Raw genomic sequence first — 16453 nt, forward strand, 5'->3', positions numbered from 1 at the left:
AAATGCTGGGGATGGAAATGTGACTGAGGGAAACTCGCTGTCCTCAGGAGGCCAGAGTATAGTGGGGGAGCCTGGGGAGCAGAGGAAAGAGCTCCACCTAGCACGAAGGGAAGAGCAAGTAGTGCAAGGAAGGGCTCAGGGAAGATGTGAAACTAAAACTTCAATGGGTCGTATTTATAATCAGTCTTAGTTCAGAAAAGATTGAAGGAAGCTTGGAGGATGAGCAGAGGTCCGCAGCTGAGCATGGCGGGGAAGTGCGTTTGGAGCCGGGAAACAAGGTGTGCCGCAAAGGGCATGTTTCTGGAGCAGCAGGTAGATGTGAGTGGCTGAACCACCAGGTGCGTGGCAGGGAGGTAGTGATGAGGATGAGGATGGAGGTGAGGCAGGGCCTGCTCACTTGTCCCAGGCGGGTGGCCAAGGAGTTTAGTCTATCAGCAAAATAGTGTCTTTTGAACTGTATAAATAGGAGAGTGGTATAATTCGGTTTATTTAGAAAGATCACTTTGGGAAGAAAATAGTATGTGAATTAGAATTCAGACTTCAAGTCTACTGTTAGGAGACTGTTGCATGAGTCCAGGTATAGAGATAATGAAGGTCAAGGTAATGAGGTTAGAAAGGAGGGGGTATGTGGGGGAGAGATTTAGGAAGAACAAACGGGAGCATACCCTGTACTACATGCGTTCCCCATAATACTTAGCATAGCATAGCGGGTAGCTTCCCTCATCACACTTTTTTTGGTGGTGGCTTTAGCAGTGTGGAGAATGTGGGAAATAAGGATGGTGTGGAGGCAGGCACCCAGATTCTGGCTTGGATGGACAGCAGTTTTACTGGGATTGAGATTCAGGGGGATAGACATGTTTGGAAGAGAAGAGGAAGACTTCTGTTTTGAGTAACCTGTTCTGATGGAGATGTCCTGGAGAGAGTTACAAAGATGGTGCTAGAACGAAATAAGAGGAAAGAGGGCCAAGAACAAAAACTGGGAGCCCTCATCCTTTATGAGTGTGACAGAAGAAGTTGGGGGAGCATCAGAAGAGAAACTGGGGGAAAAGAGTTCAGTTGTATAATCATTTGTCCTTTGCCACATTGGTTTTTTGGTTGCTCTTAATGGATTCCTACTTCTCCCTTGGAATATTCTTTCTTCAAGTCATGGTGTCCACAGGAGGGCAGAGACATCCAGGAGTGCTGAAGGTAAGCTGAGTAAAATGGACTCAGAGAAGGGTATTTGTTTCCAAGCAGTCTGGGCTGTTTGGAAAGTTGTAAACCTTTAGTGTCCTGTCTTCTGACCTTTTCTGATTTTCTGAGTTCACTATCCCTATTCCTTCAGTGGAGCCATGATGGCACAGTGGTTAAGAGCTTGGCTGCTAACCAAAAGGTCCACAGTTTGAATCTGCCAGCCGATTCCTTGGAAACCCTGTGGGACAGTTCTGCTCTGTCCTATAGGGTCCCTATGAGTTGGAATCGACTCCATGGCACCGGGTTTGATTTTTGGTTTATCCCTTCAATTGCTTCCTTTGCTTACATTTTACATAAGAAGAAAAATTGGGAGCTTGTGGCCGACATAGATCTCAAGATAAAAGACATCTGTCAAACCCTACGATCCCGTAGGTACCATCAATTAAGACACCCGTGCATATATATTTTAAAGGTCAGATCATTTTCCCCTAAATTTCATTTGGTTTCTTTGATCAGTGGATTTGGGACATTATTAGGTTTGGGATTCACAAGCCATTGCTTTTACACTGTGTTTTTGAAAGCTTACAGCTGTCAAGAGGAAGAGGCAATTTCAGAATTTCACTGAAATGAATTTGATTCCTTGGCTCAGGTACTCAAAATCTGTCATGGTGAAGATTTGTGCAATAGTAGCCTACTCAGACATTGTTTTGGAGGAGGGGTGCCAGGAAGACATAAACAGATTAAGGGATTCTTCATTTAAGTTCGAGAAGCACTATTCTTAGCAGTAGTTACTTTTTTTAATTGTTTAAGTTTCCAGGTGCCCAAGCCAAGCCTGGCTGAGTGCTTTTCGTGCAGAGGCAGATGGCTGTGACTTCCTCTTTCTGTGGCCTGCCCTGAGTCCCTAATGTTGCTGAATTGGCAGCAATAGCAAATGCTGTTCACGTCCCTTGGCCTCTTAAACATAACGAGACTGTTAATCGTCTTCAAGTTTGGGAGTTAACTAAAAATCCCCTCCAGGGTGATGAAAAATGTTCTAGAACTGGATTGTGGTCATGGTTGGACAACTTGATAAATTTACCAAACTCACTGAATCCTGCCCTTAAAATGGATGAATTTTATGGTATGTAAATTATACCTCAGTAAAGTTGTTTAAAAACCATCCCCTCTAATACTAAGCCCTGAACCATTTTTCCTGCCCACCTGCGTGCTGCTTTTTTGGGCAGCCAGCATCCCTGATCTAAGGCCTCCGGCCTCTTAGCTAGCCCCGGCAGTGGTTCTGACATCAGGCATTTGGCACAGCCGTTGGCTCTCACCCGGCTCCTTGCCACTTGCTCTGCCCAGGGCGTCCAGCACTAACATAGTTGGACTATTTGCCAGGAATAAGCCAAGCCCGTTGCTGTCTCTAGAAGAGGCTCAGGTTCTCCAGATCCAAAGGCCAGTTATCCAGTTTTTGATTTATTCAGGGCCCATGATTCTTCTTCCCCGCCCCCCTTGCTGTTTGGCCGTTTTGTTGCTCTGTTAACACCCAGGTTACGGAGTAAGCGGGGCTTTGGGAAAAACAAAAATCTAGCAGTTTGGCCATTTCCTAGCAGCTCACTGTGAAAGTTCAATGAGAGAGGAGGTTGAGCCCTGTGGTTAGGTTATGCCTTTACCTGTCTCTGTCTTCTTTATCCTCTTTCTACTGCTTTCTCCTCGAAATTATCTAGGTGATTGAAAAATGAGGTAAAATATTTTTCCTGCCTTCACCCCAAATGCTACTCTATCCAGTCGGATGCAATAATATAAAAGATTACTGTTACTGTCTGATTAGGGCAAAGATCTTGACCACATACACTATTGTGTGCCAGCGCTTGTCACATATTAGGTTGTTAATATGCAAATGGAAACCCTGGTGGCGCAGTGGTTAAGTGTTAGGGCTGCTAACCAAAGGGTTGGCAGTTTGAATCCACCAGGCGCTCCTTGGAAACTCTATGAGGCAGTTCTACTCTCTCCTGTAGGGTCACAATGAGTCTGAATCGACTCAACGGCACTGGGTTTAATATGCAAATTTGCTATTGTTGAGGGGCTTAGTATGAATGAGTGGTTTAAATTGCCTTGCAGGAGGTAGGCAGTCAGAGCACAGGAGGGGCTGCTTTTTTTGATGGCATCCTATCATAACATTTATTGAATTCCTATTGCTGTCACGCTGTGGTTTGAGATGCTTTGGGTTTCCTGGTCAGATGTCCTCTGAAATATGGGGTGGCTTAGTTAGTTAATATCCTTTAACAAAGTCTTTATGCCTCTTGTGTCTCATATCTGGATCAGATATTTATTCAAATTGTACACAATACATTCATTTTTCTCTGTCCCCAAGTGCCTAGTATTTCTAAAGGCTGTCCCTAAAAAGGGGCCTCGGGGTGAGATGTGGTCCAGATTGGTTTGGCAGTGCTTGCTGTTCTGAGTGGTCCTGTGTCATGGTGCTTGGCTACAGGCACATACATTCTCTAGGAGATTGAGAAAGGGCAGACAGCTCCCTTTGGTGGCCTTTCCTGTAAGGATTGGCCTCCCCGGAGTTAGTCAGACTTGCCTAAGCCACAACTGGCAAGAGGGTCACACAGCAGTAAGTAACACTTAGTAACATCCCCTAGGGAAAACTTGGGTTCTCTCAGATTTTAGATTTCAGCCCACGGAGTAAGCCAGAGCATTTACCTTCTGGGCACCAGAGCCAGCAGGTCAATTGGCAGTAGTAGTCCTACGCCTGTAATAGATTAAGTAAGGGTTTAGAAATTCAGGTGGCAGGCAAGGAACAATTTGTAATCTGAAGCTCTGCTGCTGCTGCTGGATCCAAGAAGGATGGCTGAAGGTGTCACTGGACCTCTTGGCCAGCAGTTGTTGGCCTTTTAGGACAAGAGTAGATGTGAAGTATAGCCTGTGGGCCCTTTTGGGGCCATACCAGCTAATCTCGATGGTGCTGAATAAAGTGAAGATTAATACTTCTTTAGAAAACTTGGTGGGTTGTGGCTGTGAGCCCCCAGTATTTGGAATTTTGGGACCCAAAAGGCTCATGGCACTTGGTTTTTGGCAATTGGTCTTTGGGAAGAAAAAAAAAAAAAACTAACGTTTTGGCTGTACTTCAACACCCTTCCTGGACAGGGTTGGGGGGTCAGGCCTGGGCCGGGGAGGGGGGTGGCACAAGTTGGGAGAAGTTGTGCAGTGTAGACTTTCAAGAACCTACCACACTATATCTTGGGGAATTTGTGATATTTAAGCATAAGAAAGAAAATTGTTGTTTGTTGTTCCTTTTCATTGAAACTTTCAGTTCCAACCAAATGGGGTCTCTTCCTCGTGCTGTTCTCCAAGGAGTGAGGGATGTAGCTGCTGGAGTGATTATTGGTAATATCAAACTCAACAGGGTTTAGAGTAGAGCGAGGAAAAGTTGACAGAAAACTTTTGAGGAGCAGTTGACCCAGAGAATACTTCTGTATCACTGGGAAAATTCTGCCTAAGTCCCATACCCTTTAAAACCAGTTTGTAAAGGAAAATGTGTTCCACAGAGATGGCTTAGGGTTAGTACTCTAGGTTTATTTCTGCTTTGGAGAGAACAACTGAGCCTTTTTTCTATGAGAACAGTTGAAAAAATCAGTCCCTTGGAGTCAGCCAGCCCCTACTCCCTCTATGGTCTGGAACTGGGCAGATTTAGTTGGCTTGCTTGGTGCGTATCTACCTTGTTGGAGAATAAAGACATTTTTACTTTGTTAGCTGCAAGCCTCCTGAAACAGCTCCATTCTTGCCATTCCTGCTTTACAGCCAGTCTTCTCAGAAGTGTGCGTACCTGTACCTGCTTTTCCTTCTCTTTCCCTTCTCTTCTGTCTCCAAGAAGCTTGTGGGGAACCTGGCGAGTCTCTTCCCCTTAGCCTAATTCACCTTTGGGTGCTTTGAAATCACCATAATACAGTGAGTTGGATCCTTTGGTACCTGAAAAAAGGTAAATACCATCCTGGAATGTGAATTGAAAACAGTAATCAGGGACTGACTATCCAGAACTCCCTTAGAGGATTCAACTTGGGCTGCTTCCTTGTCCTTCTCTCACTCTCCGTGTCAATAACAAATTAATAACCAACTAAAATCACATGAATGCTTTTCCTTTTTTTTTTAATTCTGTGAAGCTAGACTTTGTGGATCAAGTAAGCCTTTCATTGATCTTTTTCCTTCTTTCCTAGTAACTGCAATACTTAGTACATGCTTTACCACTGGCATCAGTACTAGATGCAGATACGAAAATGAATGACTCTTCCTGATAACTGGAGCCACACAAGCTAATGGGTAGACAGAAAAAAAAAAAAATGGGTAGACAGACATGGAAACAATTCCAGAGCTATGTGATATGTGCTGAAAGGGAGGTATGTAGTACTAAGGTGCAAGGGAGAAGTGGTTAACTTTGCCCAGGCGTTGGAGTAGGCGGGGTCATGTCAGTGAATTCTGGAATGGGGTTTAGGAATGTCAAGTAGACAAGGGTGGAAAAGACATACTAGGCAAAGAGGAACAACGTGAGCAAAGGTGAGGAGGCATGTAAGAACATGGTCTGTTCCAGAAACTGTAAGTATGACCAGAGAAAATGGTTTGTGTTTGGAAGTGTAGGAGATAAGACTGGTGCTAGATCTCGATAGGCATTTTGAATCTCGGCTGAGGGTTTGGATTGTTCACTGAAGACTGGGGAGCTGTAGGAAACCCTGGTGGCGTAGTGGTTAAGTGCTGTGGTTGCTAACCAGAAGATCAGTTCGAATTCACCAGGCACCCCTTGGAAACTGTATGGGGCAGTTCTCTGTCCTGTAGGGTCGCTATGAGTTGGAATCAACTCACCGGCAATGGGTTTCGGAGAGCTGTAGCACGGTTAGGGGCACTAGCTATTGTGATAGTCCAAGCTAGAAATCTTGGGTGCTTATACCAAGATAATGGCAGGGAGGTGGACTAAAGAGGTCTAGAGAGGTGAAATCAACAGTAGGTGGCTTTTGGTTAATTGGATCAGGAGAGTGAAGAACAGAGAAGGATCCGAGATGACTCCATATTTTCATTTGGTGGGTAGAATGGTGGTGGTATTCGGCTATATGAGGAGCTGTGGATTGGGGGAAGGAGAAAACAGGTGTTCAGTTTGAGGTACCTGCGAAATGTCTAGATGGAGATGCTTAGTAGCATTTGGATCTCAGGAGCAAGTTCAGAAAAGATAAAAATTTAGGAGTCATCTAATTTTATGAAAGAGGGATAGATGAAAGAATTCAAGTCACCTGAGAGAACCAAGGGGGTGGTGAGAATAGTAGTGGGAGAAGCAGGAGACAAGACAGGAGGGAGGATTTTCTAGGAATAGCTGCAGAGAGGAAACGAGTAAGATAAGACTTAAATAAAGTGCCTGGGCCTTTCTCAATTAGAAAGTCCTTGCCAACCTCAGTGGAGCAATGGAGACAGAGACCACATTTCAGTGGTTTGGAGAGGGAGTGCAAAGATGAACAACAACAAAAAAAGAGTGAGTAGAAGGTCAGATAGTGGTGCCAGCAAGAGTAGACTTAGGCTGCTCTCTCAGGAAGCTCAATTATGAAAGCAAGAAGGGAGAGGTAGCTTGATGGGGGGAATAGGGTAAGGTTTTTTGTTTTGTTTAAAGATGAGAGAGATTTGAGCATGTCATTAGGCTGAGGGGAAAGGAAGCTGATAGTAAGGAAGAGGTTTATACGGTGGTAGATGGAGCCAGATTCAGGTGGAGAACAGAGGGGATGGTCTGTAAAGCCTCTGAGTAGTGGGACCCTTCTGAGGCAGCAGGAGAAAGGGATACGGACCAGGAGAGAAGTATGGCGTTTGGAGAGCAGGAAGCGGAAGGTGTCCTTGTCTCTTCTCTGGGATGTGAGAGCCAAGGTCTTTTGAAAGTGGAAGGAGTAGGACAAGGGACAGAGTAGGGAACCTGAGGCTACAGAACCAGTAGCGGTTCTGCTTGGCAGTGTTGAGGCCACACCTGTGCTTGCTGATGATGGTGCAGGTATAGCTGTATCAGTCAGCACTGATGTGACATTTTTTTCTCCAGCAGTGCCAGGAACACATTACCCAATAAGCAAGGTATGCGCAGGCTTGCTTTTGCTTACTTACTCATCTGTAGCGACCAATTTCACCTGTTTTTTACCAAGTCAAAAATGTGGTGAAACCCATGTGAAATTGGTCGCTACAGATGAGTAAGTAAACACAATTAACCCTGTGGATCCCTTGCTTGGAGCCCCGGTGGCACAGTGGTTAAGAACTAGGCTGCTAACCTAATCCACCAGCTGTTCCTTGGAAAGCCTATGGGGTAGTTATACTCTGTCATATAGGGTCGTTATGAGTCAGAATTGAATCAAAGGCAACGGGTTTGGTTTTTTTTTTCTTCCTTAATACGTTGTATACTATAAGCTAGTGAGTACCTTGCTTACCAGTTAATCTGCCCCTGAGCAGTGCACAGAAGTTGCTTTTGTCCCACCTCCTCCCACTCCTCTTCTGAAGCTGGTGTTTCACGTATCTAGCTATCTGTCTCTATTTGCCTCCCTCCTCTCCACCCAGTCTCTGGGCAACCTTATCAGAAGCTAGTGAATAGTGAAATGCCTTGAATGAAGAAGTGCTGCCTTTTCAGACACCCAGGGCTTCTGACAGCTTCATGGTTTCTGACGCAGATTTAAAACACACATATGCAACTTGGGGTTAGAAATGTTATGGATCCTTCACTATCTCTCTGGGAAAGTGGGCTGGGGGCTGTTGTATAACATGTCTTGACACTAACACCACAGTGCTTTTCTAGAAACCAGTTTCTTTTTATAGGGGACAGTTACTCTGAAACTGTTGAAAAAAATGCTACCTCCAGGTCGTGGCTACTGCCCTGTTCCCTTTTACTGGCAGAGATGGATCCTGAGCTGGTGTGCAGCCTTCTGGGGTGAACATGTGTAAGTCGGGTCCAGGGAAGGTAGTTGTTGGGGAGAAAGGGCAGGTCTCCAGGGGGGCAGAGGAATATCTCCCCCCTTGAGCAGAAACCATCTGGATTCCCCTTGTAGGATTCTTGCATCTCTCTTGGCTCCTTTTCCCAACCTGGTGGCACTTGCCTGGAAGCACTCAATCCATTTCCATTTGAGATGTCTTGTCTCGTGTCCAGACGGAAATCTGCCTGGATCCCTGACATCTGGGCAGGCGGCGATAAATGCCAGAGGGAAATACAACAGGGTAAGTAGGATGGAGAGTGATGGGAAATGAAGTGGGGTGTGCTTTCATATAGGTGGTTAGGGAAGGCTTCTCTGCTAAGGTGGTGTTTGAGCAGGACCTGAAGAAAGTGAGGGTGCAAGCCATGTGACCATCTGGGGGAAGAGCATTGAGGCCAAGAGACTAGGAACAGCAAAGACCCTGGGTAGACAGCCTACTGGAGAGGGCTTACTATTTGAACAGCAAGGAGACCATGACTACAGCCTAAGGAGCATAGGGGACCCCTACAGAACCTGAGCAGGGGGGGCTGGAGGCCGGGGGTGGTGGGGGTAGTGGTTGGTAGGTTGCTCTTCACCTCCAGTCCTGTCCCTGAGTTCCTTCAATGAATGGATTAGGATTAGGTGATTAGAAAATGCTTTGCCATTGACTCCTCCAAGGTGTTGCACTGATAAGCACTGTGTTAAGACTACTTTTGTTGCTTAGCGTTTTGGCAACCAGTAGGAAGAATTACCATGAAACCTGACTGCTCTTCCATTTATGAAAGGGCTCCATTTCAAAGGAGCAGATGCAGTGATAAATCGTGAGGAGAAGAATCCTGTATTGTGTATCCTTGCTAAATTTACTTGAAACTGCATAGCCGTTGATGGCTGGGTGGTTATCTTCAGAGCCGACAGGGTCTGTCTGTGGTCTGTCTGAATACCTGCAGATTCCTACTCTTAGGTAACGAGGGGCTGGGAGCATGCATTCTGCTGAGCTTGTAGTTTCTCAGGCTTTATTCTTTGGTGGTTTTTCATAATGGCTAAGGATTTGGGTTCGGATCCAAAACATGGCTACACTGCTTTCTTGTTGTGTGCCCTTTAAACTTCTTTAAGCTGCGCAATGGAAATAATAGATTCTGCCTCATAGGATTGCAGGGAAGATTAAATGAGATCTACACGTGGCACCCAGTAAATGTTCAGTATGTTAGCTATTTTCATCATTATTGATGAAGGTCTTTGCATCTTTCTAGTTTTAACCTCTAAAGCTATTATTTTGGCAGGAACTTATTGACCTGTCTTATTTCTTTACCCTCTCCTAATGGCATAAAAAAAAAAATTCTTTTTTTTTTTTACCCAATGCCATTATCACAGCTTCTGGAACTGATGAAGCAAGAGGGGAAGGAGTGATGATAGAAGAAAGAAAGCTTCAGAACATTTTTCTTTGCTTTAAAAAACAAGACTATCTGAGCTCTATAATTCTGCTATATAAAACGGTACTTATTTGGTCTGAATATAACCTTTTTTTTTTTTGGCTGGGACTTATTTATAAACTGCTAAATGATAATAACTGTACTAAGCATTTACTGAGCCTTGCTCTGTGCCTGGCACTGCTAAACATTTTACATTCATTACCTTAATTATTACAAAATAATGTGATTTGGTGATTATTTTCAATTCACGGATGAGAAAACTATAAGACAGACACTGGGCCATAGGCATTAGTCTTTTTGATTCCTTACCTTTATGGATCATTTTTAACAGGCATTGGCATCCGCGTGAGCAATTGTGTTTATTGGGTGTTTGGCTCTGACTTTGGAAACTTCAGTGTTTGGGGTGACAGAACCGAAAGCCAGAGGTCAATTAATTCCTGACTCACTTCGTTTCTGGATTGTGGAGGTGTTCTTAACTTGACTTTCATGAAGAAGTGGTTGTCAGCAAAGAATAGGAATAAAAATTCAGAGAGGATATAACATGGGAGTTAGGACCATATCAGTATCTTCCAGAATTTATCAGTGTCTTCCAGAATTAGAGACTTTTAAAAGAACCTGAGGTCACCTGGCCCTGGCTCTTCTCAGTCCTCTTGGCAGTCCACAGCCAAGATATAAGGTTTACTCTCCAGGGCTGGTGGGAGAAGTCGTAATAAAAGTGCTACATTTGCTAGTTTTTACTCTTAAAATACCACTTACCTGTCGAGGCAGACCATTGCATTCCTCTTGTTGTTCGTTGTTGAGTCGAAGTGTTGAGTCGAAGTTCAACTTACAGTGACCCCATGTGAGAGGGTAGAACTGGTACATAGGGTTGTCCTGGATGTAATCTTTAAGGAAGCAGATCGACAGGTCTTTGTCCCACAAAGCCGCTGGGTAGATTCGAACAGCCAGCCTTTCAGTTAGCAGCCAGGCGCTTAACTGTTGCACCACCAGGGCTCCTTATTGCATTCTTAGGTGCTACTTTTGATGGCACCTTAGAAGTCTGTTCGTCTATAATGTCTGCCAAGTTCTCCACCATCCCTAGCCCATACCAGCCAAGGCTAATGCTTTGCACAGGACGGTTGCTTCAAGTATGGAGCTACTGGGCTCTACCTTCCTCTAGATAGTCTAGGCTAAACTCCCCGTTTATCGTTAATTCCATGGAAACGTAGTACATTTCTGCCACGGGTCAGGCTGTAGTCACAAAGACCTGGTCCCTGCCCTAAGTAAGCCCACAGTTAGTGGTGGAAACAGACATTTAAATAATGTCCTTGCAGAATGGCAGGTGCCAGTGAGGCGTAGTACTGTGGGGAAGGTGAATACAGAGCAGATTGATGGGAAGGGACGGGGACTGGTTTCATGTTTCTCTCCATCCTGTTGAGTGTCAGTTTAATGCTAAAGAGGATGCGAGAAAGATCTCCAGATGAGGCGTACGCAGAAACAAGAGTACTGAGGAAGACAGCTTTCCTTCTTGTATTTTGAGCTTGCTTTTTAGGTACCCAGAGAACCTTATCTAAGGGCTGTGAGTGATAAGAAGCCATTGGTACAGGAGCTGGGAAGCTGAGTTAGAGGTGGTGTCAGCCCTCATTCCCCGACTGTCTTTGATTTAGGCAGCTCACTGCCCTCCATGGTGAGGGTCTCAATGTCCCCACCTACAGACCATAGCGGCCTGAGTTTTAAGTCCAGGTCAGAAAGACTGGTCAAGAATTCAAGGCATTCTGGCGATTTTGGTCCTTGTTTCTAAGACAAAACACGAGAGAATCTCTATAATCTGAAGTGCCTTTTTCATCTAAGTTTTTTCCTGATGGCATTCCGAAGCATGTCTTCCTATAACCTACTTCCAAGTTCTGTTTAGGTGGGTTACAGCCCTGAGTGAGTGGGGCAGGGAAAGGAGTATTTCCCAGATGCCTTGGTAAGATTCAGAGATTTCCATGCCTGCTAGGATACCGATGGTGCAGTGGCCAAGGGGAAAGTGAACTAAACTTGACTCTGGTTCCACATGCTTGAAATGTGACTCTGTTTTGTTTTTCTTTCTTTTTTCTACCTTTAAAGATAATTTTGCCCCCCCCTTCAAAAAAAAACCACCCACCTATTCAAAGAGCTGGAGATTGAGTGTTCTCATAACCAGCCATGAGTCAGTGACAACCTTTTATTATTAGTGTAAATAGAAACATAAACCTTGTTCCTGCATGTACTTCATAGGCCATCTCTCCAGCACTTTCCTCCACAGCCAAGGAATGTGCAGGGCTTCTGAGTCAGCAGTCAGCTGCCACGGGACAAAACACGCAGAATATTGTCAACTGGCAGAAATTGCGCAGATGCTCTGGAAACCTGGTGTCGCCTTCCTTTCCTCTCCCTTCCTCAGGCTCTTCCCTCCCCTTACTCCTTCCTTTCACACCTTGGCTTTCCAGTCCCCAGGGTTTCTGGTACCTTCCGGCCAGGTTTCCTGGTCTCTCGGTTCCTGTGATTATGAATGCCGGCTACCCCAGATGCTGGGACATACGACAAACACAGGGGTGGCCCAGGAGAGGCTGGGGTCGACCTTTAAGAATGAGGGGAAATATTGGTCTTCTGGAAATAGGGCAGTAATTGGAATGGCCCTTCTGCAATTCTTCCCGGCTGCTCTCAGAGTGAGTCAGAATACCGGTTAAGTCCTAGCCCAGCAGAGCTACAGAATAGGGCTGTTGCTCTCAAGAGCTGTCTTCCTCCTGTGGGCATTTGGCTTGCAAAGTAGGAAAAGTGAGGCAGCCCAAGGGAGTTAATCTTGTGTAGTCTTTCGCTGGGTGCCTGTCGCATTGTTCCAGGAACCGACCTACCTCTATTTATCTGTTGTCATTAGTGACCTGCAGGTCAAAATCCCTTCGACTGGGCACTTAATACTTGCCTGCCGCTTGGAAGCAGGCGCTCTGCAGTTGTCTGGAGCTGTGGCTAAAACCTGGTGATTTGAAGGTGTTTTATGTCAATAAAAGAATTGAGGGGCAGCTATTAATCAAGGTGTTTGTCTGTGACTGGGTTTGGTTTGAAAATTCTCTGTGATGGAAGTGAATATTTATTTCAAACAGAGTGGTCTACAGCCAGCCAGAGGGATGCTAGCTCCCATGACTAAACTCTTCTTTGGAAATACATACCTGAGACTATCATTTAGGGAGGCTCAAGTATAAGGAAAGCCTGATGATGGTGGGGAGGCTTTGAGAAATCCGTATCACAGGACCTTTCATAAATCAGTTTCACCAAGAACATCATGATGCTAAGTGTGCCGAATCCTGATGACAAGGAGTGGAAGGTGGCTGCTATTTAGCAACAAATAAAAACCATTTTCTTCGTTGATACAAGGCAGTGACAGATCCAACTAGGTGTATTACACCATTTCCAAACATTGTGACTTAAAGTTAATTATGAACACAGGTGTAGGGTATGCAGGGTCAGGATTGTACAATGCTGTCTACTTGCCAGAGAGCAAATAAAGCTGCAGAAATCCCCATTAAAAAGGCACAATGCAAAGAGGTCCCCTGACGTAGCAAACTCTGGGAACTTTGTTCTCCTCATTTGCGGTTTCTTCTTTCTGCCTTTGGATAAACACGTCTTTTTTCATTTCTTTTCTCCTCTCATCCCTGTAAGATATCTTTTAACTATCCGCCATTTCTAGGGTGAGCTTTGGCTTGCAAGGAAAAATAGGCTGTTTTTAGGGATTTCAAAATATTTCCTCTGCTCCTTGTTGCTACCTAGACTAAATCTTTAGGGGAAAGTGAAGGTTTGTTCTAGTTAGTTCCATTTCTCGCTGAACCTTTTGCTGTGTGGGTATTGGGACAAGCTGTGTTTATTAGCGGAGTAATTTTTCATATCCTGAGGCAGGAAGGGTTGTTGAGTAGGTGATATTGTTGAGGTGGGAAGTTCAGCTAGTGTATTTCAGGCAAAGAATGACTGTCTTAGACTCAACATCACATGAAGATTGTCGTGTCTTGGTGTAGAAAACATAGGGGGAAATGGCAGTTCCTTGTATTTAGCTGTAATGTTTTCTCATGAAACATAAGACATATCTCCAGTTGATTTAGGGTTTTTTTTTTTCCTAATTGTGCTTTAGGTGAAAATTTACAGAGCAAATTAGTTTCTCATTAAACAATACACAAATTGTGACATTGGTTGCCAACCCCGTAATGTGTCCACACACTACCCACCCCCTGCCCCCAGTTTCCCTCTTTCCATCCTTCTAGTTTTCCTATCCCTTCCTGCCTTCTCATCTTTGCCAGTTGATTAAGTTAAACTTTATGATGGTAAGGTATGAAGAGAAGCAGAATGTTTTTATTTCACAAAGGGACATTCTGTTGCTCAGTGACTTATTCAAGTCAGAGCTCTAGGGCAGGACCCTGTGTCATTCTGGAACTTGATGCCTGTCTTCACAGAATTGATTTCATCAATACACAGAATTTGGTGGCTTCCACCACCGTTGGATTGGTTCACTAAATTTGTCACTTCTTGCTTTTACACCCTTCCTAAACATAGTGGATTAACAAGTCCCTTCCTCTGTCTCCTCTACTCCCAAGTCAGTAAATGCTCTATAAGCAAAGTTCCAATCCAGGGGTATTTGTCACACTAGTGGTAAATTGGTAACATCATTCTGACTAGAGTGCCAGGAATGACTACTGTGACTGTGAGAATTTTCTTAGCTCTGTTGCTGTTGTTAGGTGCCATCGAGTTGGTTCCGACTTACAGTGACCCAGTGTACAACAGAACAAAATACTGCCCGGTCCTGCACCATCCTCACAATTGTTGTTATGCTTGAGCCCATTGTTGCAGTCACAGTGTCAGTCCATCTCGTACTTTACCAAGCATGTTGTTCTTCTCCGGGGACTGGTTCCTCCTGATAACATGTCCAAAGTATGTGAGACGAAGCCTTGCCATCGTTGTTTCTAATGAGCATTCTGGCAGACTTCTACCAAGACAGATTTATTCATTCTTTTCACAGTCCATGGTATATTCAATATTCTTTGCCAACACCATAATTCAAAGGCATCAATTCTTCCTGTTCATTGTCCAGCTTATACATGCGTATGAGGCGATTGAAAACGCCATGGCTTGAATCAGAAGCACCTTAGTTCCTTAAAGTGATATCTTTGCTTTTTAAAACTTTAAAAAGGTGTTTGGCAACGTATTTTACCCAGTGCAATATGTCATTTGATTTCTTGGCTGCTGCTTCTATGGGTGTTGATTGTGGATTCAAGTATAATGAAATCCTTGACAACTTCAGCCATTTCTCCATTTACCATGATGTTGCTTATTGATCCAGTTGTGAGGATTTTTGTTTTCTTTATGTTGAGGTGCAGTCCATCCTGAAGGCTGTGGTCTTTGGTCTTCTTCAGTAAGTGCTTCAAGTCCTCTGCACTTTGAGCAAGCAAGATTGTGTCATCTGTATATCACAGATTGTTAATGAGTCTTCCTCCAATCCAAGTTTTAGTGCTAGACTTGGAGAACTTCATAATTGGAAGGGAGTTTTAGAGATCCGCCAGTCTGACTTCATCTTAACACAAGAGATAATTGAGGCCTGGTGAGGTGAAGGGACTTATCCAAAGTCATGCAACCAGTGTCTGGCACATGTAAGCTCAGAGTCATGTTCATGCTTGCCACATTGCCCTGTTCTATTCCATGAGAAGTTCTCTGGAGAAGAGTCTGTGGACTTCCTGTGGCTTAGTTTTGATCTTTGACTCTTGCCTTCTACCTCTCATGAATAGTTGTAACTAGCGATAATAAATAAAACCTGGTGTAAAAATGAAACAGACCCAAAGGAGCAAGTGGATGAAGAAGTACATAAGGTGCCATCTCCCACCTTAAAGACTTACTCGGTGCACAAACATTGGATATAGGTGCGTGGGAGTTTTTGATAAGTACAAAGTGTGGACACCATCATTAATACTGTTAAATGTGGTAGGGACAACATGAAGTGGCTGTAAGGTCTCCTTACCCTGCCATGCACCATATGCAGTGTCAGAGCTCGTTCAGTCCTTTAAGCCCCTGCAGACTTTGATATTCTGACCCTGCCCTCTGCTTCTCTTCAGACCTGTCTCTACTGTTCCTTCATAATCTTTTCAGAGAGTTTATCTTTCTCTGCGAGTCCTCTTACAAGTTGGTATTTCTCAGGTCTCTTCTAGAGCCACAACTCATCTTTCCCTGTGGATTCTCCTTGTGTGATCTTATCTCCTTTCATAGATTTAGCTACCACGTTATATATATACTTGTCGTTGTTGGCTGCCGTCGGGTCAGCTCCTGGCCGATGGTAACCCCATGCAAATGGGACAAAATGCTGCCTGGTCCTGCTCCGTCCAACAAAATGCTGCCTGGTCCTGCTCTGTCCCCGTGATCAGTTACAGATTGGACTGATATGATCCATAGGATTTTCAATGGTTGATTTTCAGAAGTAAATTGCCAGGCTTTTCTTCCTAGTCTGTCTTAGCCTGGATGCCCCGCTGAAGCTAGTTCTTGATCATAGCAACGTTCAAACGTCTACTGATAGGCAGATGGTAGCTGAGTACGAGGTACATTGGCCAGGAATCAAATGTGGGCTTCCTGCTTGGAAAGTGAGAATTCTACCACTGACCCACCAGTGTCTCACCTGTATGCTAACAACTCCTAAGTCTAGCTTCAGACCCATACCCACCCACCTAGTGAATACCTCCACTAAGACACCTCAAAGTTAACAAGTCCAAAAGGGAACTGACCACCCCACCCTCACAAGTGAGTTCTTTTATTTTTAATCTGTTAATCTGGTGTCACCATTTATCTAGTGGCCCAAACTAGAAATCTGGAAGTCATCCTTGACTATCTCTTCTCCTGTAAGAGTCACTCACAGGCCTGACTGTTTTACTTCCTTTCCCATGTCCTACA

General features: G+C 44.5%; 1 protein-coding gene across 11 annotated transcripts in view; it reads left to right on the plus strand.

Annotated features, from left to right (window-relative positions):
* The window catches only part of MICAL3 (microtubule associated monooxygenase, calponin and LIM domain containing 3), a 241613-nt gene that overhangs the window by 95738 nt on the left and 129422 nt on the right, over nucleotides 1-16453 (plus strand). Inside the window, exons 1-2 of one of the 11 annotated variants that reach the window (XM_049882100.1) lie at nucleotides 7353-8102; nucleotides 8211-8376. The exons of 9 other annotated variants lie outside the window; for them this stretch is intronic. The gene's annotated coding sequence lies outside the window, so the exon portion shown is untranslated. Of the gene's footprint in view, nucleotides 1-7352; nucleotides 8103-8145; nucleotides 8377-16453 lie in introns of those variants that run through there. One more of the 11 variants, XM_049882101.1, reaches the window with a different exon arrangement.

The sequence above is a fragment of the Elephas maximus genome, chromosome 4, assembly GCF_024166365.1.
Source record: "Elephas maximus indicus isolate mEleMax1 chromosome 4, mEleMax1 primary haplotype, whole genome shotgun sequence".
Taxonomy (NCBI): Eukaryota; Metazoa; Chordata; class Mammalia; order Proboscidea; family Elephantidae; genus Elephas; species Elephas maximus.